The sequence below is a fragment of the Lissotriton vulgaris genome, unplaced genomic scaffold (assembly GCF_964263255.1).
Source record: "Lissotriton vulgaris unplaced genomic scaffold, aLisVul1.2 SCAFFOLD_497, whole genome shotgun sequence".
NCBI lineage: Eukaryota > Metazoa > Chordata > Amphibia > Caudata > Salamandridae > Lissotriton > Lissotriton vulgaris.
In genome coordinates this window covers 519,781-545,620 of record NW_028249373.1, presented here as the reverse complement: position 1 = coordinate 545,620, position 25,840 = coordinate 519,781, and the positions used below count along the sequence as shown (strand labels likewise).

The 25,840-nt window shown below is 42.3% G+C and overlaps 1 long non-coding RNA gene across 5 annotated transcripts in view; it reads right to left on the bottom strand.

The window, feature by feature from the left end:
* Nucleotides 1-16,433: 16,433 nt before the first annotated feature.
* The window catches only part of LOC147663582 (uncharacterized), a 75,555-nt gene continuing 66,148 nt past the window's right edge, over nucleotides 16,434-25,840 (bottom strand). Inside the window, exons 2-5 of one of the 5 annotated variants that reach the window (XR_015305286.1) lie at nucleotides 20,279-24,378; nucleotides 20,123-20,187; nucleotides 19,683-19,826; nucleotides 16,434-17,989 (exon numbers count right to left, since the gene is read on the bottom strand). This is a non-coding gene — a long non-coding RNA (uncharacterized LOC147663582). Of the gene's footprint in view, nucleotides 17,990-19,682; nucleotides 24,379-25,840 lie in introns of all 5 variants that reach the window. The other 4 variants (XR_015305288.1, XR_015305285.1, XR_015305287.1 and 1 more) reach the window with 4 other exon arrangements.

The window sequence follows — 25,840 nt, the reverse complement described above, 5'->3', positions numbered from 1 at the left end:
GTTAACTTAAAGGCTTTTTCAAAAATGCTTTTTCTTTCGCCACCAGATTGATTAACAACCTGGCGAGAAACATGTTGACTGCACAATAGAGCGCCCTACCTGAGACATGATCTCAGACATGCGCCTTTGTTTCTTTTAATCAGGGTGGGAGACCCAACGATTAAAATAGTTTTCGCTGGTACTCCCTGACCTGTGTTAATACTTTTTTCAGGTTATTCACCTTCACACCTTCATATAAACTGATTAGGCCCCTCACCCCCATGGCACCAAACGGCATTTGGAATGAAAGATCTCGGCCAAAGAGCCCCTCATAGGGAGCCCGTCAGGTATTGCAGAGCAAACCTGACGAGGGGCAGCCCATATGATGAAGCATGACACCTTGCCAGGTGTGCGAGTGCCATATATTCCAAGAGGAGGAATCCTCATCTTCCTACACTTTCTGACCACACAAAACCAGTTTCCTCTTGTCTCAAAATTAGGAACAGCATACCTTTTGTATTTTCATTATTGTTAGGGCATGTATGCTGGACCTGTCTAAAAAGCCCTCAGTCCCTCCTTTGTGATAGATTATGTGAAGGTGAACATATGATAGTCTTTCAATGGTGGTGTAATGCTACATCACTTGGACATTGTTAGAGTCTTTATAAAAGAATAAACCATTAAGGAGGGGGCAACACCATCAATATTTGCTTCTTGACGAATCACAATACTTTTTTCTTTTCCCTGTTCGAGAGAATGCTATGCTGATCGAGTTTCTGAGAATTGTCTCCTACTTTTGGATTGACTTGTTGATTCTACAGTTAGTAACTGCTGGACTGAGACCTTCTTTGCTGAACCATATTAATTTCTTTCTCTGTTTATGCTAATGGGCTCGCTGTGAATGGACTTTCAATTTAAACCCTTTCTCCTTCTCTGTAGCATTTGAGTTGATAGACCACTAACTCTCCTTCAGCATTAATGATGGTGGGACTCTATGACTCTATAAACTGATTTTATAATAGCGACTCGAGAAAGCCTGCTTAAATGTTTGCCGCTTTTATACAAGCTGTGATATTCTTAACTGAAATTCTCAAGAGATTGCTTGTGGCAATGAACTTTGAATCTTTAATACAACAACCAAATTAATCAAATATCTGTCTGAGTCTATTATTGATTCTTGTTGGTTCTTCCATTTAAACTGTGCTGTTTACTAATGACTTAAATGTGTTGTAGAGAAAAACATCGAGCTCTGATAGAACATCAAGTGTTAATTATTTTGTTTTGCATTGCTGTTGCAGAGCTTTTGATCTGCATAATCCTAACTCTACTTAACTTTTTCAGGAGGTTGGGACTTCCTGTGGCTATTCTTTATTTCTAAAGCATGGCATTAAGGGTGGTGTACCTAAATCTGAGCTCAAATGTGTGATCTGGCTGTCAATTAATGATCCTAATTGAACAACTAACATGGTGATTTGGCTACCCTAATTTCCACCCCTCCTCCTGGCGAAGAAAGATTTGTTAGAGGATCATTGACTCTGTGGTAAATGGAGATGCTGCAGATTGTCTAATCATAAAGGGCCCAGTAGGGTTAGAGTTGTAAGGAGCCGCCGCCCCATTGGTGGTGGTTCTGAGAAATGTTCCAACCCTAAAACCTGGGCAGATCAAATCTACTGAGCAGCTAATGGCAAAAACAATGTACTGGCTCAGTATACTTATGAAGGAAGCAGGGGTGTGGGGGTGGGATATTTGCAACCAACTGATAATGGCCAAACGCTCAGCTTGGGTTGGCTATTCCATCAAGGATTGGTGGGTGATTGTGTGGTTGCCAACTTCAACAACAAGCGAGTAGTTAAACTCTTATTGGAGTGCTTGGGGAGCAGGAATGAAGGGCATTGTCCTGGACAAATATCTCTTCTATCCCTAGGTTTTTTTTATAGACCTCTTCATCATTCCCTGCCAGGAGGGGGGACTCGTAGTGCTCATTATAGAGCCATAGGCCGACCATTTGACCGTAATCTAGCTAATAGATTTGCTCCCTTGCCTGACCTGGATGCCTCTGATTGACTGCCACCTGTAGAACTACTAGGGACAAAGGACGTTCCTAATCAAATCGTTACGCCCCATGTGATAGACTCTAGCCCCCAGTTAGTGACAACTAAGGGGTCGCAGTGTACAGAGAACTTGGCACAGGTGGGACAAGATGAGGAATTAAGCCCATGCACACTGAGGATTTTATCCTGGAACATCGCTGGGTTGCTATTGAAGACTAGCTCCTCTGATTGGTCTAATTTCATGGAGTCCTATGACATCATTGCCTTTCAGGAGACCTGGGGCCCCATTAGGATGGTGGGCGGGCTTAGCCCGCCCGCCACCTTTGCGGAAAACGGGACCGCCGGCCTTGAGGGCGAGGGTCCCGATGTCTGCATTAGGATGTACCCGCCACAGTGGCGGGCACATCTTGCACTTTTAGCATTGTGGCAGGCGGTGGTCACTGCACCGCCCGTCACAATGTTAAAAATGAATGCGCACATTTGCATAAACAAAGCGGCAAGCACCGCGCGGTGCCTGCCGCTTTGTTTATACAAATGCTGGGGGGTACCAAAAGTACCTCCGTGTGTACCTCCCACCCCTCCGAGGGCCCCCAGAGTGAAGCCTGGAAAGGCATCCGATTTGGCCCATATTAATATGGCTGGCGGTGTCTATGAGACACCGCCACCATATTAATCCTTTTCCGCCTCGGCCGCAAGTCAGCTAAGTGGTATGACAGGGTATGTAGGATAGCCTACAGGGATTTTCCTAAAGCAATAAGGGCAGGTTCAATGCAGGAGGTAAGGAAATTGAGGTCTGACTATAAGGCAACCCAACAACGGGAAAAGAAGGCCTTTGACGAAAACAGATGCAGGGACATGTTAGACGCGAGTAATGGAAAAAATTGGTGCCTATTCTGGCAACTGATTAAGTGAGGCAGTTGTAATGCCGGTCCAGTAAAAGTCAACAATGTCCCCCCAGAAGTTTGAGTTGTGAGGTTCCGTGATTCTGAACCCGTTCAATAAAGGTCGTCGTATCAAGACGATTTTGGTATCAGCGGACCGCAAATGACGAGTGCGGTATGTACGAGTGTTTTCGTCATGTTCGATTGATGGATACACTGTGTATTTAGGGATTTCGTTCGAACCTCCGGGTTCCATTTTGTGTACGGCAGCCATTTTGTGGTTGCCCTCACATAGGCCGATGACTGCAGCCGGGCGAGTCTTTGGGACACGTACACCTTTAGCTGACTTTTGTGTGACCTGAACGAACTGACTCCATTGCCTGAAGCTGACCTTGTTGAGCCAGTTCCTTGTTAGGCAGCTGGTCAGATAGAGATCAAAGAGCAGGACATTGCTGAGTTTATGATACACGCACACACCCTTCTATCTTGCTTCTCATCTGTTTCTGTTCCTTCTTTTATGGCCTATTTATGGTTTGGGTTGAGGTCCTTTTATTATGGGTTTCGTCCGGCCTGTCCAAGCAAGAATGTTGGATTTTGCCTTGTCATTTATGGTGGGCTGGACAACTGAAAGTGGGCTTGTCGTTATGTGATATCCTTTGAAATGTCACTGTGTGATTGGACAGTTCGTAAGTAATTGATGCTAGTCAGGAATGTGATTTTGAGCATAAAAGACGATGTCTCGCAATACGAAAACTGTACAGTCTCTGACGAACCACCCGTGTTGTGCTTCGTAGACCTCTGTTCCTGTTTGCAGCCAATAAACTTGGTGTTTGACGTCACCGAGAAGTATCTTGTGTCTCTGTATTCTAAGACAGGTGAACCTGAAGATTTTGGGCGTGCCCCTGGCGCCGCTGGGTTCTAAAACCCAGTTCTTCAGTTGGGGCCCCACGTGGGGCGACTTCAGTGGTACCGGTCCAAGCCTGAAGATTGTGAGGAGCTTCGTGTGAAAATTCTGGAGGAAGGCCTGCCACTTCATCGACCCCTGTATGTTGTCGTGGTCCGAAAGTCTTTGCTGCGAGGTTCCCCGCTTTCCGACAGCTACGAAGGACTGCTGCCCTGACTGTCGCCCTGTCTTGGAGCCGTTTGATGATTTGTAGAGCGAGACAATAGACGGGTCTTCTGGCGACGTCATCGATATTTCAGTTAAGTATGAGTGAAGCGTCTCCCAGTCCTTAGTTTTGTTTTGGGTATCCCCTTGGGATCTTTGATTTGGGACTTGCAAGCTCCAAAGCCGAGGGACTTGTGTATTCACGAGGTTATCGTATTCAATATTCACTTGAAGTTTGAAGCTAGACTAGTGAGCGAAGATGCCTGGTCTTAACAGATTTGGAAAGATATTTTGTTGTGGTTGTAATAGGGATTCCCGATTGGAGGACTCGTGTCCGGTGCCTCCGATTGGAACTCCGACCTATGAGCTCTATTTAAAACATGGCGTGGGCCCTATCACGTATAATGAAGTATGGATTAGATATACTAGGAAGGATGGTGTCCTAAAGTGTCCCCAATATGGTAGTTATGACATGGAGATTTTAGATAATTTAGAAGTTAAACTTTTCAAGAAGAAAGCCCAGCCGGCGATGTTTGACTCTTTCCGCCTCTGGCGAAAGGAAGCCAAACAGAAAGAAATTAAGTTAGCGAAAAGAAATAAAAGAGAGAAAGGTATTTCGATAATGCAAGCTGCTATACAGTTTAAAGATAACGAAGCAGAACAAGCGAGTGAGCAGTTGCACAGGCAACGTAAAATGGCGATTGATAAGTGTTATCCAGCTTTGCCACCTCAACAGCAAGGTGCAACGAAGGACCTTGAGAAAGATCCCTTGATGTCACATTTGTTGAGTTCGCCACCCCCTTATGTGCAGAGTGCTACAGCACCTCTGCAACCTTTAGTTGTGCAACCTCCGGTTGCTTTGCCTCCTGTTGTTCTACAACCGCCAGCTCCTCTTCAGTTGGCTCCTATTCCTTTGGCGCAGCCTTCTCAAGGGCCGCCGACTTTGCCACCTGTTCCGTCTCCAACTCCTACGACTTTGTCTCCTGTACTTGCTACTTCGTCTGCTATTGTTCCCACGTTGGTTTCCTCTCAGTCTGCATTGTCTCCTGTTCTTATGTCAACTTCTCCTTCTGTTCGACAGAGAATGACTAATACTGTTACTGGTTTCTTTTCTCCTCTCTTTGGGTCATTGGGTATGACCCCTGTTTTGGCGCGTACACAGTTGCATAGCCAACTGCCTGGTCCCGATGAGCGGGAAGTATTGGATCATTTAGCACGTAAATGGATTACTCATCCGTTAAGATATGATTTAGAGTCTGTTATGGATGTCTTCTGTCAATGGGAAGCACCGAAGCAGAGATATGTTTTCGAGAAGATGTGTACTTTCCTTTGTGAAGAATGGGAAGATAGTGATTTGGGACAGACTCCACCTGAGTTGTTCCGTGCACAGTCCGAGTTTGCGAAGGGAACTATAGTGGGTTTCAACGTTGTTATCGTTTAGGAGTGAGTCTCCTTCTCAACGGTTGTTTGAGCCTGATCCTTCTGTTAGGAGAAAAGTGCGACAATATCCAATGATAGAGGTTCCTCCGGTGTGGAAAGATGCAGTTCAGGGCGATGCCGTTGCGGGTATTGCAACTGTACCGGCTCATTTTCAGCGTGTTTGGGTACATGTTCCATGGAAGCGAGCTGAAGTTTTGGCCCTTAAGCAGACTTTGCCTGATCCTCATAAAAATCCTGCAGGGTACTATTAGGAATTATCACAGACTGCAGATTCATGTATTATGAATTTAGCCGATATAGACATGTTGTTTGGGAATGTAGTTCCACAGCCTTTATGGGGACTGATTTGTCATATGGATCATGCGCAAGAGTTAGGTGATACATGGGCTAATATTGGTGCCGCGGATGGCCGACAAGTTGGTGGCGCTAAAACTGAGCCTTTAGTTGCAGAACTCCCCGGTAGGATTATTAACTACATGAAGACGTTAATGCCTGCTATGCCAGTAAACTGGGACAAGTTGTCTGCCTGTAAGCAGAAGAAAGACGAAAGTGTGTCTGATTTCTTCACTAGGTTTGAAGAAACGTTTATCGACCATAGTGGTCAGGACATGAGTACGGAAGGTGGTCAACGATTGTTTGTCGATAAGTTTGTGCATAATTTGCTTCCAAATTTGTGCACTAAGTTGAAGGATTCTGAGAGTTCTTGGGCTGTTTCTTCGTCAGCACAGATATTGGCTACTGCACAATACTACGAGAATAGGAATAAGGATGAGAAAGACAGAGTCGACAAGAAGACTAAAGAATTAAAGACGAAGGTTCTTTTGCAGCAAGCATATCTGCCTCGTAATAATCAGCGTGATTATCAGCAACCTCAGCAGTATCAGAGAAACTCCCAAAGGTTTGAGTCTTCTCAACTGCGTTTTCCTGTAGGCCCTAATCAGTGTGCGTACTGTAAAGAAGAGGGTCATTTCAAAAATAGTTGTCCGGTTTTGTTACAGCGCACAAATGGTGCCTCTGGTGTGAGAGGTTGAGGTGTTCAGCAAGCTCCTAGAGGTAGAGGACGTGGTGTGTTTCCTCAGAATGTGCGTTACTTGCCTCCACAGAATTCTATGAATAGTTTGATCAGCAGAATGGTGCGTCTGGTAGGATGGCTCAGTACTATGCAGAGGACTATTATGTCAAAGGTGAGAATATGGATGGTAATGATTGCTAGGACAGCCATAGACAAAGAGAGGGAGTTGTTTCAGTTCCAGTAGATCAGAGTGGACCTTATGTTGAAGTGATTGCATCAGGTGTGTCAAAGCCTTTTCTGTTGGATACTGGTGCTGCGAAGAGTTCTATTATGCACTCTAAACTCCCTGGCGCACCTTTGTCTGGCTTGATGAATGTTTCAGTAGGTTTTTCTGGCGCCTCAGTTAGTAATCCGATTTCTAGTCCTCTGTCTCTTTCTGTTGGACCTTGTGAATTCAAAGCACCCCTTATTCTGACGACAGGTTGTGGCGAGAACTTGTTGGGATTGGATTTGTTGAAAAGATTGTATGCAACATTACATTGCTCTCCTTCAGGAGTACAGCTTACATTGGGTAAGAGAGTGATCTCTCCGATGTATTTTTCTAAAGATCGACTTCCAGCTGAATTGTCTTCTCTTCCTGATTCTCTTTGGGCTACTGGTCCTAATGATGTGGGTCTTTTGGAGGTCCCGCCATACCTTGTGATGTTGAAAGCGAATGCTAGATTGCCACGTATTCCCCAATATAGGATTTCTAGTGATGGTGAAAGAGCACTTTTAGCGATTATCTATGATCTGATTGAGAAAGGAGTGATTGAAGAAACGAGAGGTAATGTGTGCAATAGTCCGGTTTTGCCTGTTTTGAAAGAAACTGATTCTTCACAACCGCCTGTATATAGGTTTGTGATCGATCTTCGTGAGGTGAATAAGATTGTAGTTCCGGAATTTCCTGCTGTGCCAGATATCACTGCTTTACTGACTTTGATTCCCGCTTCTGCCACGTGGTTTTCGGTGATTAACTTGAAGAATGCTTTCTTCCGCATCCAGATTGCCTAGGAGAGTAGGGATATTTTTGGCTTCTCTTTAGGAGGCCGAAGTTTCCGGTTCAAACTCGCTCCTCAAGGCTGTTGTGAGAGTCCATCGATCTATAGTCAGGCTTTGAAAATACAGCTTGATACGTTTGTTTTACCTGATGGTGCTGCCCTTATTCAGTATGTTGATGACTTGTTAGTTGCTGCTGACAATGAAGAGATTTGTAAAGAGGCTACTTTGTCGTTGTTATGTCATTTGTCTGATTTCCATCATAAGGTATCTCTTTCGAGGTTGCAGTATTGTCGACAAGAAGAGACCTACTTAGGTCATCTCTTATCGAAGGAGGGATGAAGATTGACCCTAGAAAGAATTCAAGCGATCGCGAAAATGAGTGTGCCAACGACACAGAGAGAAGTGCGTGCTTTCCTGGGTATTACGTCGTATTGTAGACAGTGGATCCCAAATTTTTCACTTCTTGCGAAGCCTCTGATAGCCCTTACTGTTAAGGATACTCCAAACCCTATTCCTTGGACTGACGAATGTCAGAAGAGTTTTTCAGAATTGCGTGATACATTGTGTTCGGCTCCTGTGTTGGGTACTCAGATTACAGTAAGCCTTTTACAATCTATGTCCACGAGAGAGAGGGATGTGCATCAGTTTGGCGATAAGCAACGTCCATGTGCGTATTTCTCGACGACTTTGGATCCGGTAGCTAGAGCGTTGCCGAGTTCTTTGAGAGCTACAGCAGCAGCGGCTGTCTCTATTCGACAGTTTGCTGGCTTGGTGGTGGATAATACGTTGATTGTGATGGTTCCACATGCACTGGATACCTTGTTGAATAGGACAAAGACACAGCACTTAACTAGTGCTCGGTTGTCAGGTTACGAGTTGACACTCTTTGCGAGTCATGTGCATATAAAGAGATGCAATACATTGAATCCAGCTACGTTGTTGCCGATTTCAGGCAATGGTTCTGAACAGCATGATTGATTTCTTAGGACAGAGGAAGAAACAAAAGGGAGAATAGACCTTAGGGACACTCCTCTTCCAGAGTGTGATGGTACTCTATGGGTTGATGGTTCGTGTTTCAAGCTTCCGAATGGTGATACGACTGCGGCATATGCTGTTACGACTTTGCATACGATTGTTGAAGCTGCACGTATCCCACATAATTCAGGGCAAGCAGCAGAGTTGATTGCATTGACAAGAGCGTGTGTGTTGTCGAAAGGGAAACGAGGGACTGTGTATACTGATAGCCAGTATGCGTTTGGTGTGGCTCATAGTTTTGGACGTTTGTGGAAAGAGCGTGGGATCCTGACTTCGCATGGAACTAAGATACAGCATGGTCAGTTGGTGAATGAACTTCTCGAGTCACTTACTTTGCCGTTGCAAGTTGTGATTGTGAAATGCAGTGCGCATAAGAAAATTACTGATGACGTTGGTCGTGGTAATGAAGTTGAGAAAGAAATGGCAAGAGATGTGATGAGTCGAATGTATGTTGCGGGTCCGGTGAGATGGGTTCCGGATAGAAGTATGTGTGAAGATACGATAGAGAGCGTGAAGTCCATTCAAGCTGAAGCTACAGAGAAAGAGTTGAATGAATGGAGAGAAAGTAAGGGTAAATTGGATTCGAATGGTTGTTGGGTTGAGTTGTCAGAGCATCAGCGAAGGTTGTTACCCGATGCGTATGTGCTTCCAGTGGTTACGATGGCGCATGGAATGGCTCATATCAGTGTGAAAGGAATTTGTAAGTTGTTAGCTCCAGTATGGCAAAATGCAGGAATTCCTAAGTGTGCGGAAAACCTGGTTAAGAATTGTATGGTTTGTCTGATGTACAATCCTGGTAAGGGAACTCCAACTCCAGCTGGTCATTTTGCGCCTCCGACGTATCCGTTTGAGGTTTTGCACCTAGATTTCATCCACATGGAGAGGTGCAACAATTTAAAATACGTGCTTGTGGTTGTTTCTTTCTTTTCAAGATGGGTAGAAGCATATCCCCTGAAAGATAACACTGCCTTGTCCACAGCTAAAGCCCTTGTTAAGGAATTTTTCCCTAGATTCGGTTTGCCGAGAATGGTCTGGAGTGACAATGGGAGTGAATTTGTGGGTCAAGTGATGAAGAGAGTGTGTGATGGTTTAGGAATCCGTCAGAAATTTCATGCTGCAAATCACCCCCAATCAGCTGGTTTGGTAGAATGCTATAATGGCACCCTTAAGCTGAAACTGGCCAAGATTCAGGCTAGCTCCGGTGCTTTAGTGAAATAGAGCACCCTGTATTGCTTGATTACCTTTATGAATTGACGGCTAAATTGCGTGTTTTGCATCAACAGGTTTATGATACATTGCCACAAGCATCTGAAGATCCAGGACATGTTATCGAACCTGGCTCCTGGATTTTGATAAAGAACTTCCAGCGGACTAAGAACGATCAGCCCCGCTGGATTGGACCCTACTTGGTGCTACTGTCCACGCGATCAGCAGTGCGAGTGCGCGGTAAAAAGAACTGGATCCACGGCGTACATTATAAGAGGGCCCCTTTGCCTCTGCCGTACGACCAGCGGGTCCAGAATGGTATTCCTGACTCTGAAACTGAAACTGTGCCTCGTTTTCTGCCTTTTAGCGATGCATGTTTGATTGGGACGAACACTGAACGAGAAAGCGACGATCTTCTGCAAGAAGCTGTGCCTCCGTCAAATCGTTTGGACACTTCCGAACCTGAACTTTTGTTCCGTGATCAGACATTGCCTGGCAAATACCGTTATAATTTGCGACCAAGAGTCGTGGGACAAATAAAAAAAATTGTTTCTTTGCTATTTTTGAAAATTGTGTTCTCTCCTTCGAGGAACTGTTTCGATTTTTGTTTTTCGAACCGCTATCCTGGTTCAGATGTAAGGTCGCGGTGCAAAGACTTGGGAGTGCAAGCCTAAGACACTAGGTCGACGGTTCTGGTTGGTCTTAGGGCGTTCCCTGGACTGACAGATGCATTCCTTAGCATGGAAGACCCAACCGAGAATGGTCTGGAGTGACAATGGGAGTGAATTTGTGGGTCAAGTGATGAAGCGAGTGTGTGGTGGTTTAGGAATCCGTCAGAAATTTCATGCTGCAAATCACCCCCAATCAGCTGGTTTGGTAGAATGCTATAATGGCACCCTTAAGCTGAAACTGGCCAAGATTCAGGCTAGCTCCGGTCTACAATGGCCCGATGCCTTGCCATTAGCACTTCTGTCAACAAGAATGACTGTACATTCACAAATGGGACTTAGTCCCTATGAAGTCGTTTTTGGTCGCCCGGCAAATATATGGGGAGTGCCGCGGCCGACCAAATTTAGTGAAATAGAGCACCCTGTATTGCTTGATTACCTTTATGAATTGACGGCTAAATTGCGTGTTTTGCATCAACAGGTTTATGATACATTGCCACAAGCATCTGAAGATCCAGGACATGTTATCGAACCTGGCTCCTGGATTTTGATAAAGAACTTCCAGCGGACTAAGAACGATCAGCCCCGCTGGATTGGACCCTACTTGGTGCTACTGTCCACGCGATCAGCAGTGCGAGTGCGCGGTAAAAAGAACTGGATCCACGGCGTACATTATAAGAGGGCCCCTTTGCCTCTGCCGTACGACCAGCGGGTCCAGAATGGTATTCCTGACTCTGAAACTGAAACTGTGCCTCGTTTTCTGCCTTTTAGCGATGCATGTTTGATTGGGACGAACACTGAACGAGAAAGCGACGATCTTCTGCAAGAAGCTGTGCCTCCGTCAAATCGTTTGGACACTTCCGAACCTGAACTTTTGTTCCGTGATCAGACATTGCCTGGCAAAGACCGTTATAATTTGCGACCAAGAGTCGTGGGACAAATAAAATGAAATTGTTTCTTTGCTATTTTTGAAAATTGTGTTCTCTCCTTCGAGGAACTGTTTCGATTTTTGTTTTTCGAACCGCTATCCTGGTTCAGATGTAAGGTCGCGGTGCAAAGACTTGGGAGTGCAAGCCTAAGACACTAGGTCGACGGTTCTGGTTGGTCTTAGGGCGTTCCCTGGACTGACAGATGCATTCCTTAGCATGGAAGACCCAACCGCCGCGAACAGCATGGTTAGAGGATGGAGTTTTTCGAGATGGAGAGACCTGTTGAAAGAATGAGCTTCAAGAGCAAAATATGTACAGTGATGAGCAGAAAATGTTTTTTAATATTATGTTTGTTGATGTTATTTAGTGTAATGATGTTTCTGATGGGACATATAATATTCTCTTTTCAAGTGACATTTGCACCTACTGCACAACCTATGCCTCCTCCTACTGTTTCTTTGCATTCCATTAGGAGATTGGAATTCGTTAATAACTCCTTTGCTCAGCTTCTGCACCAACACCAGCTAGTAGTGAACACGACTAATTGTTGGGTGTGTGGTCTTATGCCTCATACTACTGATAAAGGTATTCCTTACCTGGTCCTGCCTTTTAGTTATGGTCATCTATGTTCGTGAAGTTTACCCCCTACGTTCTGTGAAAGATAGTCCAAAGAATAGTGCTCTAGTTAAGGGTATAGTGGATATGATTAGAGGAATTAGTTCCTATGAGACTATCCCGAGAGATGAGACACTAGCGTATATTGGATGGAAAGTTACTGGATATGGAGTTAGTCTGAGTGTAAACCAGCTAGCGAAAAGATCCTCTCCGATTTGGATTGTACCCCATCAGGGTCATTATTGTCTGCAAGGTAATTGCAAGAATCCGAGAGCTCCGTTAGGGAAGAGTGTTTGCACTGAGACGTATGTTTTTGCATCCCAGACTTCCCCATCGTTTTTAGCAGCTAAGGGTACCTATTTTATTTGCTATGACAGAGCGTACACATGGTTGCCCCCGGATTTCTCGGGCACATGTTTTGTTTCGTTCCTGTTGCCTCCTACGTATACAGCTGCGGCAGATTACCACAAGACGAGAGTTGTTAGAGGTGTCTTCAGTAAGGAAGATACTGCAGGACAAGAATTAGGAGATTTCTTGAAGGGTTTTCTGCCGTTTTGGGGACCTATGGCTAACAGCAGGAACATTCGACAGCTGACGAGAGTGGTTGAGTCCACCATAGTTGAGACTGCTGGTGCCCTTAGTAACTTGACTGCTGAGCTCCAGTCAGATCGCCTTATGACTCTTCAGAACAGAGTTGCGTTAGATGTCATACTTGCAGATAGAGGAGGGGTATGCAAATTGATTCAATCGAGCTGCTGCGTTTTCATTCCAGACAACGCCCCGACAGTTTTCCAAGCCATTTCCAAGCTACATAAGATCTCCGAGTCTGTACATGTGGACGAAGGAGATTGGTCGTTAATGGGATGGTTTGGGGGATTGTTATCCACCTGGGGATGGAAGATTCTGATGGTTATTGGGATGATCTTAGCTATCCTTTTCCTGTTCTGTCTTTGCGTACAGTGTGCTCCTGCTATATGTTGCCTTTGTGCTACTTCGTGTGCAAGGAGACCTGTCCAGAGAGAGCTGCTAAGTAATAGGATGATGCTACAGCAACATCTTGATGATCTGATGAATATAGACCTGGATTCAGACTGACATGAGTTTGGGTTTATTGCCTATGTAAGGGCAAAAGGAGGGTCTGAGGTTCTGTGATTCTGAACCCGTTCAATAAAGGTCATCGTATCAAGACGATTTTGGTATCAGCGGACCGCAAATGACGAGTGCGGTATGTACGAGTGTTTTTGTCATGTTCGATTGATGGATACACTGTGTATTTAGGGATTTCGTTCGAACCTCCGGGTTCCATTTTGTGCACGGCAGCCATTTTGTGGTTGCCCTCACATAGGCCGATGACTGCGGCCGAGCGAGTCTTTGGGACACGTGCACCATTAGCTGACTTTTGTGTGACCTGAACAAACTGACTCCATTGCCCGAAGCTGACCTTGTTGAGCCAGTTCCTTGTTAGGCAGCTGGTCAGATAGAGATCAAAGAGCAGGACATTGCTGAGTTTATGGTACACGCACACACCCTTCTATCTTGCTTCTCATCTGTTTCTGTTCCTTCTTTTATGGCCTATTTATGGTTTGGGTTGAGGTAATTTTATTATGGGTTTCTTCCAGCCTGTCCGAGCAAGAATGTTGGATTTTGCCTTGTCATTTATGGTGGGCTGGACAACTGAAAGTGGGCTTGTCGTTATGCGATATCCTTTGACATGTCACTGTGTGATTGGACAGTTCGTAAGTAATTGATGCTAGTCAGGAATGTGATTTTGAGCATAAAAGACGATGTCTCGCAATACGAAAACTGTACAGTCTCTGACGAACCACCTGTGTTGTGCTTCATAGACCTCTGTTCCTGGTTGCAGCCAATAAACTTGGTCTTTGACGTCACCGAGAAGTATCCCGTGTCTCTGCATTCTAAGACCGGTGAACCCGAAAACTTTGGACGTGCCTCTGGCGCCGCTGAATTCTAAAACCCGGTTCTTCAGTTGCACACTACCAGACCCAATTTTTATCCACTGCAAATAGCCCACGGCAGTACTATTGTGTAGCCCAGGATCAAGCCCTAACATTTACCCTAGTGGACATTGAGCTTGCCCTTGATGGGGTAACTGCAGACAGGGCCCCGGGCCCGTATTGTATCCTAGCCGACTTATTCTAATCTGATCTGGAGAATTGGATCAGATATATTTTTATTTTTGCGAATGGCTTGGCCAGAGGCGCCCCCATTCCGGACTCCTGGCATGGGGCTGAAATTATCCCCATTAACAAAAAGGGGGGATCGTGACAACCCTTCTAATTATCGTCCCATAAGCCTTATAGACACGATGCAAAAGCTGGTGGCCAGATTAGTGCTATACATGGTTAATATTTGGATTGATGATAACGAAATTCTTCCACCTATCAAGCAGGATTTCATTCCCATGTTAGCACTATCGACCAAGTCTTTACATTCTTGTTAATATACTGGAATACAGTGATCCTAGTTGGAGGGACCCTGTATGCAGCATTTATAGATCTTAAATCTGCATTTGATCTAGTCCCCCGTAACAAGCTATGAGACAGTCTTAAGGAATCAGGGATGCCCGCTGAGATCTTATTTTTCATCATAAAATTACATGAATCTACCTATGCCCAAGTCTGATGGGGTCAACAGGGTGAGCTAACAGATCGTTTCCCCGTGAACTAGGGAGTTAGGCAGGGACGTGTTCTCGCTCGTACCCTCTTCTCATTGTTCATAAATAATGTTATCTCATACTACACCTATTATCCTACGGACGCTCCTACTCTTGCAGGATCGAGGGTTCCTCTTTTATTGTTTGCAGACGATATTCTAATTTTGTCTAAAACACAAGTTGGTCTGCAAAGAGCCCTCGACCGATTTAGTCTTTTTTGTAAAGACCACGACCTTGTAGTCAATGTTGACAAGATCAAGTTCATGGTCTTGCCTAAACAAAAACATGTGAAAGCTAGAGTAGAAATTAATAATTCGTACCTGGAACAAACTGACTCCTTTACATATCTGGGCGTTACTATGGGCAAAAGGTTGAACTGAAAGGCACAGATGGATCTGTTGGTCTTGAGGCGCAACCAACTAGCAGGGGCCCTCTTAACAGAACACCGGCGATCCCAAACCAAACCAGTTGCTCCAGCTCTATTTACCAAGGGAAGGTTAGAGCTTCTATTATTTATGGAGCTGAAATTTGGGGCTTCGAAAATCTAGTTCCATTAGTCCAAGCTCAGAACAAGTTTCTGAGGGCTTGACCGGCCTTCCTCAATCCACACCTCTTAGACCCTTAGTTGCAGATTTGGGTTGTGTTTCTTTTGAGGAGGCTGAGGGCTTCTGACCTCTTGCCTATTGGCGAAGACTATGGACCACCCCGGAGTTAGCTCCTTATGCACGAGCAGTTAAGTATATTAGAGAAGCTGATAAATCCAACAAAATCACATTGTTACAAAAGATTAAGGCCACTCTATTGGCTATGGGTCTCATCCATTTGTGGAGGACCCTGAAGGGATTCTTTCCCTTCAAAAATACATTTTAAAGCCATATACAGGGACATGGTCAGCCAAAAGTCTCTGATTAATGGTGCTTCCCTAACAGGTCTCTTTCTGGATCACAAAATTGAATATAGGCTGGAGGCTTATTGGGATACCATCACGAGCCCTGGTGACAGGAAACTCTATCACCAATTAAGAGTGGGCTCTCTCCCCCTAAAATCTTTTACTAAAAAGTGGGGTGATCAATCAAGAAACAAAATGTCACCTCTGCCCATGTGAGGAAGAGACCTTACCAGATGTTCTGTTTGTATGCCCTGCATAAAAGAGCCCTCGTCATAAATGGCTTAAGCTGGTTTGTGCTATAATAGGAACAAGATCTTGTCAAACGGCTTTGCGTATCTTAAAAACTGATACTAGTGAAGTCATAGTTACTGCTATGGCTAAATCTTGGAGCTGGACGTGGGCCCTTAGAAGGATTTGTTTGCAAGGTTCTACGTAACATGGTTGTGTTGAGTGTACTGTGTTTTAGTCTTTTCTGATATATCCTGCTCATAAGAATGAAGGTCTAGCCATAACCTGTGTAAATAGACATAATGTTTTTTTATTTGTTTTTAGTAGGAAAGGATTTATGATCATTTTATTGTTGACATAGGCCTAGAATTTTAACAGAATTCCACGAGGATATGTTTAATATGTTTTTTTAAAACAAAATACCTACCATGAAGTTTAATTATTTGTATTGTTATATGTGTCTTTTATGATTATTTATGATCGAATAAAGACAAACTCAAATTCTTGTAAGGAGATTAAGCATATAATAATAACATTTTACCACGCTTGCACTGCAACATCTCCTGTATTACTTGCAAACAAATGGTTTCTAGATCTTAACAATTTCCTTGTATTAAACATTTATAGTTTAACCTTCTGTTGTTTAATGGTTATATCCAGTTTATTAATTCAGTAGGAGACAATAGTCAAAGATTTATTGCATAATTAATTAAAATTATTACAAAATTCACATGATAAAATAACAGTACAAGGTTATAAAATGTTTCTGCGGTTATGGCTTCTTGATCTTAATACAATTGAAAACAGTACAATTAAAAACAACTTCCACGAGCACTCCGCAGACCGTCTCAGAGTCTCTGTTTGTGATCCCTGTTTGGGTCCCTGGGGTAAAGGTATCCCCGATGGCCCTCCGCATCAATGTTCCCCCTGCTCAAATTGTTCTAAGGATTTTCTCACCTCGGCCATGAATTTGACACCTCGGCATGCCAGGATTGTGGATGAACCTCCCAGCCAGCTTGTAACTGCGTGTCTGCAGGAGCGAAAGTTTAGCTCATTAAAAGTGGATTTCAGATATCGTCGTCGCTGTCCTGTCAGTGCTTGGTAATAACAGAAAAGGTGGGTTAGGGTTTCAGTTTTGTACCCACAGAGTCGACAATGCTCCGTCTGGTGGGAGTGTTTCCAGGATGGAAGTAAGTCCTTCGAGACATGCATGACCATCCGATAGGCTGTGAATGCTTTTTTTAGGTAACCACTAAAGTGGGATGAAAGTAATTTTTACGTCTACATAAAATAACAATCCTATCACCTTTCTCTGATAGCTACTGTACTTTATATATTTCTTAAAATCAGTATTATGAAAGAAGAGTGATTTTTGCTTTTTAATGTCTCCCCAGTGATGATGTAGCACTTTGCATTCTAATATTCGATGTATTCTCTTTCCAGCATAATTTTGTTTTTCTTGTAGTTAGACCATCATGATACAGTCTGCATGTACACCTTATGGTATAAATGATGGAACTACTTTACCAATCAGAATACCCTTAAGTAAGGTTTATTTTCCCCAGCCCCAGACTGTGAGGGGGAGAGACAGATATCATTTTTTTCCATCAGTCACACTGATGCAACTCCCACTATTAAGGCATTGGCTTCTTCACTGCATACATTATGATAGCTCTCAGATTTCTAATTTGTGCGTGCACAAACAAGGATTTTTCCATGAACCATTCCTTAAGTATTTTATCATGTTGTACCATATACCAATGCTTTGACATCAGTTTTTTAATCTTGCTAGAATGACATTCAATGTGGTGAATGGGAGATGAAAAGGGCAATAAGGTGGCAGGAAGCAAATATGCCACTGGGAGCTTCAAGTAGCTCCTGCGAGGGCTGCCTTCTCCTCTGCAGGAGCAGATTCCATACTTCATCTTCCCCCGGGCAGTTGCCAATAGTGACACCAAGGCACACTGAAGCGCACTGAGGCATCAGAGCACTGCAGACAATGCTAGGCCCGCTGCAGAAGCTTACCACTTGTATACAGTGCAATAGATGAGAAGACGTGAAGAAGCAACTCAGGGCGTGGGGTCTCTGTGGTCGGTTGCAAGAATGTCGCCAGGAGCTTCAAGTAGCTCCTGCGAGGGCTGCCGTCTCCTCTCCATGAGCAGATTCCAGTTGGCTGCCGCAGCTAGAGGTCTTGGGTGGTGGCCTGAATGCTGTTTGTTGTTCACTGTTACCACTGCAGGAGGAGAAACACACCTCAGACTTTTAATACCCAATCCCCCACCGCTGAAGCTGTCACTTCAAAATGAATGCAAGAAACGAGGAATAATAAGGAAACCCAATGCTTTATCACATCTATATATTGATCTTGCCCTGCCTTTACTGCCTTTCAAGATACTGTTATTTACTTATTTACATGACTTTTAATGGTCTCTACTGCGCTTAAAGATTCCACTAACATCAGTGCAAGACTTAATAATTCCACATTTTCATTAACTATATGATACAGTACTAGCTATAATAGTATACCGGTAGGCAAGGGCAGCTGAAGCCAGCAGTGGGTCCAGATGGCTGGCGTTAAGTAGAGGAATAATAATTGTCGGAAATCTGGGCTGCTTAAAATGGAGACTGGAAAGCTAGGCAGATGGGGCAGTGGCAGAGATAAAGAACAACACAATAAATATATGAGCATTCCAGGTGGGCTAACCAAGAGAACTTTATATCAAATGGTGGGATAGAACCATAGTAACCGATTCCTTAAATGCAAGGCCATAAGGAATCGGAATTAAGGTATTTACCGATTCCTTAATACCGAATCCTCCCTACATTTCAAATGCCTAAATACCGGTCGGTAACGGTGAAATTTAATGAATTTCACCCTTACCGACAGGTATTGGCCCACCTACATATGGCCCTTAGTGAGATAAGATAGGATTATGGTCCATTGAAACCCAGAACTAAACACTATCCTTATTCTTCATATTGAGGAACAGAAAAGTAACTCAGAATATAGGTTGAGATTTAAACCTTAATTTGTTTGTTTAGTTGTCATATTTTTTATTTGTTTGTCCTTCCCTAATATTGTGAATATCAAAGAGAGAGACCCCACTAATCCAAGAGACAGGCGGCCAGATTCATCAAGCCGAAAACGGCTCGCAAAGGGCCAGATTTTGAGAATCTGGCCCTTTGCGAGCGCTATTTTTGCATTTGGGATTCATCATCCCAAATGCAAAACTCCCATTTTTAGAAATCGCATATTTGCGAATAATTGCATTTAAGGAATCTCAATTAGAGATTCCTTAAATGCAATTCAAGAAGCATTTAAAAATTGCAAAATCGCTATTTTTGGCCGCTATTAACCGCGAAGTCTGACTTCGTGGTAAATAGCGAAAACTGAGAAAAATGCACTTTTGTGCATTTTTCTCAGTTGTATGTTACACACACACATCTCCTTTGGACTTGTGTGTGCGAAACATCAGTCTACATTTTCATTTCAGGGGTGCTACAGGGTGTCCTTTGGACACCCCTGGCAGCCTTGAAATCGCATCCTTATTTGCGCAAATAAGGAATGTGTAGGAATCGCAATTTATTTAGCGATTCCTACATCAATCCCGTTTTGCAAGTCCTTAATAGCAATTCCTTAATATTCGCTATTAAGGACTCGCAAAACGGGACAATGATGAATCTAGCTGAAGGTTCCCAGTATGATTCAATTATCAAAAGTAAATTCTCTTGTCAAACACCATGCATTCATCTATTCTCATACAACAACACCTTAAAGATCATAGGATCCTCTATACCAGTCTTCAAAGGGACCAGCACGACAATTACTAATCATCACATTTTTCATAAAAACCATCAATTAAAATCAATTAAAAACAAGTAAAATGTCTTTTCAAACAAACAAGGGAGACCACACATAGACATACACATTTGTCATCAGCAAGAGTTAATTTGTAGGAATCAACAGAAAGTGCGTAGTTTGGAGAGTTCCTTAAATGTATCAACAGCAGGCGTCGAGGCATTTCAGTGGGTAAGAAAAATACAACCACCTTCTTCAGGACAAATCTTTCCTGTGTAAAAACATAAGACAAATATCAATTCAGGCCAAATTTAATTTAGGACATAATACATATCAAAACATGACAAATAACAATCTTATTTCAATGTTTAAATTTTCCAAATCAAACAATACATATTGTTAACAGAATCCATACCTGGAGAACCTTGATTCTATAGTTGTTTTAAGCTATAATTAGAGTAATTGTCTGTGGAGCCCCATCATAACTGAAATACACAGACCACCAACAAGCAGCCCAACACTACATTCATACTCATTCAGTCTTAAATCGCAATGTCATCAACTCACCTAATACATAATAAGGTGAGGTTCTGTGGAAACAGTTCTTTAATTTATAGAAACAGGTTTGAATCCTGAATAAGAGTAAAAATAAAATAAAGGTATCAAATCTATCTATACATGTTTCCAAAAAATCTATTAGGAAGCAACCTTCACTGAACATACCTTATAAACTACAGCTCGAATAGCAGTAATTTTCCAGTAGTCGTAGGTAAAAATATTGATAGGGAATTCTCTGCTGGTCAGTCAAAGCTTTATAGGAGAAGCAAATTCCATATGAGAGAAGACCCTAAAAGAATAGTATAAGGACTCGTACTCTTACACATATGAGGCCATATTTTACATGTTATTGATAAAAATGACATGACAAATATATGATATATATAGTAGGATCTCAGAGATCATAATCAATCAGTGAATAAAGCTGATACTCCTTGACAGTAGGACAGAATTCTTCTATTTAAGGAGAAAACTGACAACCGGGCTTGCAACTATATATCCAGCCCTCGTTACATTAGATGGAAAGAGGAAACAAAGATGTCACCTACCTCTGATCCGGGTTGTAGGGTACTAGTTTCTAGTTCTAGGATGGTAGCCAGGGAGCTGAAAAGCCTTCCACCTGCAATTACTGTATACCAGCACCACGATCCAGATGTCTGCCGGTATTTCTATTCAAATGAATAATCAAAAACACTGTGGTAGTGAAAGACAACTAATTTATGTCTACATGTTCGACGATAATCCCATAGTTTGTACTACCTCTAAAAATAGTACATTGAATAATGTGAAATCAATACAACACCAAGATTAAAGAATCCAACTTGGCGGATCCAATATCGAGTATACAAATATAATATCTATGAATTTTAAAAGTCCACTTGTAGGGCAGCTTACAAAGAGACCACTAGTATAGATTCCAAAAAATCATTCTAGGTACTGTGCATGCAGCCAAACAATATAGCCAGGCTCAAGTAGATATTGCTACAGCCTAAATATCAATAATAGCTCACGAAAGCTGTTAAGCTTGTGAACCGCCCACGTATCGGTCCGAACCTTAAGATTTAAATTTGCCATGGATTACTTACTACGGCTTCGCGTGCTTACTGCATATGTCCTGTCTTCTTTCCATCTCAAACAGAGTTCATATGGTAAGTCTCCATCATAATATAGGTAAAGACGTAACTCTCATATAAATGAAATCACAGCATCTGACAAAGTGGTATCATGACCAGAGGTCTATGAGTAAACTGTTCATGAACCAGGAAATGCAGATTACAATGGCATCAAACCCTGCGTCATATCGAGAGTATGGTAGACGTATACAATGTTCCTTTCTAATATATAGTTAAAAAATCTATAAAAGAAATAGACGAAAAAAGAGGAAACTTAAAACAGGAAACAAAGATCCTTATGTTAACATCCGATTGACGCAACCGCTCAACGCCGGCTGATACAATAATGGTGCCTGTATGACTTCAGACTCACTCTCTCCTCATTGATAACAGTGATATTATTGCTACAATCAATTGGGTGCCTCCTGAAGTCTGTTTAAGCACAGTTTGTAGGAGTGCCTCAAATCCCACATAGGGCATTCTAACCAAATTATTGTTATTATCAATAGGATGTCTCTTGGTGTTTACTTAAATGTAACCTATAGGGGTGCCTCAAATCCCCTATAGGGTTTAATACTATTTTAACCAAATATATATATATATGTTTAAAAGGATTGTTTTCTTTTCTTAAAAGCAATTTTTTCAAAAAGGAAGAAAGTGAAGTAAGGTTGGCGCAGTTTTGTAGTAAAAAAAACCTTTCATATATTTTAATCGTTCTATGGTTATCTGCATTGTTCTGTTACTTATCCTGCACTATAGGTCAATTATTTGATTGATTTCATCCAGTCTTCTTTTGTATTTAACCCTTTTCTCACAGTATCTAAGATGGAAATATACCATTGCTCTCTATTTTTTAGTTTCAATTAAAGATTACCACCTCTTTTGTTTCCAAATATTTCATTTCATTTCATAAAACTTTATTCGGTTTTACAGCAAGTAAACCATAAAATTCATAATAACAGTACAGAATCCTTAAAAAATACAAACATCGATACATACATTTTTCCAAATATTTTTTCCAGAATAAACCACCGGATATCCATAAAGGTTATGTCCAGCTTTCTTAACATTTTCCACCAGGGGGGGCATTCTCTTTATTAGTCTTGAGTGCAGGATTGTGCTTTAATAATCGCACCCTCAGATAATGAGCTGTCACACCCACATATCCCAAGCCACAAGGACATATTAGAAAATAAACAATGTTTCTGATCCTACAGTTATTGAGATCTTTTGCTATCAATGTTCGGCAACTATATGTGATCATTTTCTACACTATGCAATGTGCGCAAATAGCGCACCCGCCGCATTTATGGTTTCCAACAGCTCCTGTCTCCAGGATAGTATTTTGTTGAAAGGATTTTTTCTCTATATAGGTATGGACTAGTGCATTCTGTAAGTTATTGTTCTGTTTAAAATCAAAGAGGTGCCTCTCTAATTACTTATTGTTTAAAATATTCCAATTTGAGTTCACAATATTTTAATCCAATTGCTGATTTCTGAAAATTGGCTGACAAATACAATACATTTGTTCAAGTTCTGATTCTTTTTTTGTTTTTGCCAGCATCCGTCAGCATGCTATCCCAATCATAGAATCGTGCTCTTTTAAAATCATGCTTAATCAGTTTGTTAGGGTAGCCACAATCCTTAACTTGAATCTTTAGAGTGTCCGAGTGTTTATAAAAATCCTCTAGTGACGAAGGAATTGCCCAAATGGGATGTTGTCCTTTGGAGCCTTCGGGTGGTAACTAGTATAATGTAGGAGGGTATTCTTATTTGTTGGTTTGGTAAAAAGTTCCACCTCCAAAATCCAAAAAATGAAACTTGTCATTACTGTAATGTGCAGTAAATTTTAAGTTAGGGTCACCTAGATTTAACCATTCTGGAAACTCTTATAACTGTTCAGAGGAACCATTTCAGATAAATACAATATCGCCTGTATAAAAAATCACTACCCCTTCCCTTATCTGCAGGTTTGATAGTGAAAGTACAATCATTTTTTAGGGAGAGGATCGCATCCCTAAGTTCCCTGCTTATATTATTTGAGTCTGGAAATGATTCCTCAACTGCTTTATGCACTTTACACTCCACTACCCTTTCAAAAGTATCAACATTTTTGTTAACCTGATGGATTAGGGGAGTGAACGTGGATTTTGGTTTAAGGCCTGAGATATTCTCTTCATTTGTGTATCCCCTAGTCTCAAAAATTCTTAGAAGTCTTATTTTTCTAAAAACGGCTTTAAGGTCCTTCTCCAAGGGAAATTTATTAACATTAGTAGTAGGGGCAAAGCTAAATCCCTTTTCAGGTTCCTTTTAGATTGATTAATTATGGAAAAAAATGTATTGCCAATATTTTTGATTCATGGTTTTCAGGAATTCTTGTTGAGGGGGGATCCTCATGTGTTGTCCCCTTCCTTGATTGTGATTTATTATTTGTCCCCTTCTTGGACGCTGGTCTAAAAAAGACCCATGGTCTTAATTATGGGAGTATCCTCACTGTTCTGCGCTGGAGAGTACCTCATCCTTACTAATTGATCCAGAAAAACATACTGTTGTATGTTGAAGAAACTCTCAAAATAAGGCACTTTCTGTTGATTCCTACAAATTACATATTGCTGATAAAAAACGTGCATGTTTTATGTGTGGTCTCCCTCGTTTGTGTTAAAATACTTTTTTACTTGTTTTAATTGATTTTCATTGATGTTTTTTATGAATATGAATGAATTATCTGATATGACTAATATTAACATTTGATTATTAGTAATTGTCGTGCTGGTCCCTTTTTAAGACTGGTATAGAGGATTGTACGACCTTTAAGGTGTTGTTTTATGATACTAGATGAAAGCATGGTGTTCACCAAGAGAATTTACTTTTGATAATTGAACCCCCTTATTATCAACACGTTTAATAAGAATTGTTTTGTGAGTTGAAAATGAAAGAACCCTAAAAGTAGCAAAACAAAGAGAATTTGTCATCTTAGTTGGCCTAAATAGATATATGGAGATAGAAGACTAAGCTCTCATGTTCTAAGAAACTGGGAAGAAAGGAGGAACTAGGGGAGAAAAGGAGGAAATACCCAATACTATCCAATGCTGCGACTTGTTACCATATTTTTCTGCTGATTTTTTCAAGGGTGTATCCTGTCCAACACAGCACCTGGAAAAGAGAGGGAGAAGAAAAGATCGGTTTGAACAACAGAAACCAAGGGAAAGCCAACCCCTAGAATCCTGCCTAAACACCCAGCTTATACAAGTGTCTCAAACGACATTCTATTCTGCCGGTACTAGTTTGTGAAAAGGTCAAATGAAAAATAAGATAATACCTCAACTCATCTGTAGTGTGCCTTACTAGATTTTCTTTTCTGCCAACCGCTTAACGAGACAAACCCATATACCTTGCACTTGGTTATAGGTGGACCTTTCTGGAACCCAGGTTGCTTCCCAGGTTGCTTCTCTAACATCATACCTGACGTCATTCCTGAACAATAGGACTCAGCAGGTCTGGATGCCACCACATGCGTCCTTGCCGAGAATACTCTCTGCTGGAGTTCCGCTTAGGTTTACACCTAGACCCTTGCTTTTTAATGTTTACCTGACCCCTCTGATCTATTTAGCTGAGCATCTGGGGGCAAAAATAATTGCCTACGCTGACGATACCCAACTTCTGTTTACCTGGCCAGGTGACAATTTGGATACGTCAGCTGTTCAGCTCTGTCTCTCTTCTGTTTTTCGCTGGCTCGCACTTGCACAGTTAAAGTGCAATGAGGAAAAGTCTGAAGTCCTCTTTTTTGGAACCTTCCCCAGCAACTTTAGAGATCATCTATGGCCACCTGATATTCCCTGCCCCAAATCTATGGGAGGCCCGGCTAAGAATCTGGGTATTTGGTTCGGAGATAATTTAAAATTTGAGAACCATATTAAAAAACTTACAGGTTTCCTCTACTTCCAAAGGAAGCTAAAGAGACAGTGGCGCGTGCCCTCATTCTATCTAGGCTCGATTACGCCAATGCTTTGTTCAGTGGCCTTCCATCAATCTGATCAAAAAACTCCAGGTGGTTCAGAATGCGGTAGCTAGACTCCTCTTTAATACTCCTAGGAGGTCTAGCGTCCGCTCCCACCTGTGTAGTCTTCACTGGCTCCCGGTGGCACAGCGTATTTTGTTTAAATCGCTGGTCCTCTCTTTCAGAGCGACGCATGAGCTAGGGCCACTTTACCTGAAAAACGCTTCTCTATGTATGTCCCTAATCGCTGCCTCAGATCAGCCAATCAGTGTAGGATGGTCCTTCCTAGATTCAAGTATGCTAGGCTGGGGGGCCAGTCTATATCCGTTAATGCAGCCAGAGCCTGGAATGCACTCCCCTTCCACCTCCGCGCATCTCAGAATATTGCCCAATTCAAGAAAGGCCTAAAAACTAATTTGTTTAACTTAACTACCTAACTGCTCCCACCGCCTTCTGCTTCTGCTCTCCTCACATACCTTCACGCGCCAGGATACTCGCGAGTAATAGAGCGCGCTACAAAACATTCTATAACATAACATACCATGCTCAGTGATCTAGTTATGCAATTTGTTAAATTATTTTTTGGGATGAAATTGATAAGACAGATAAGGTAGTATT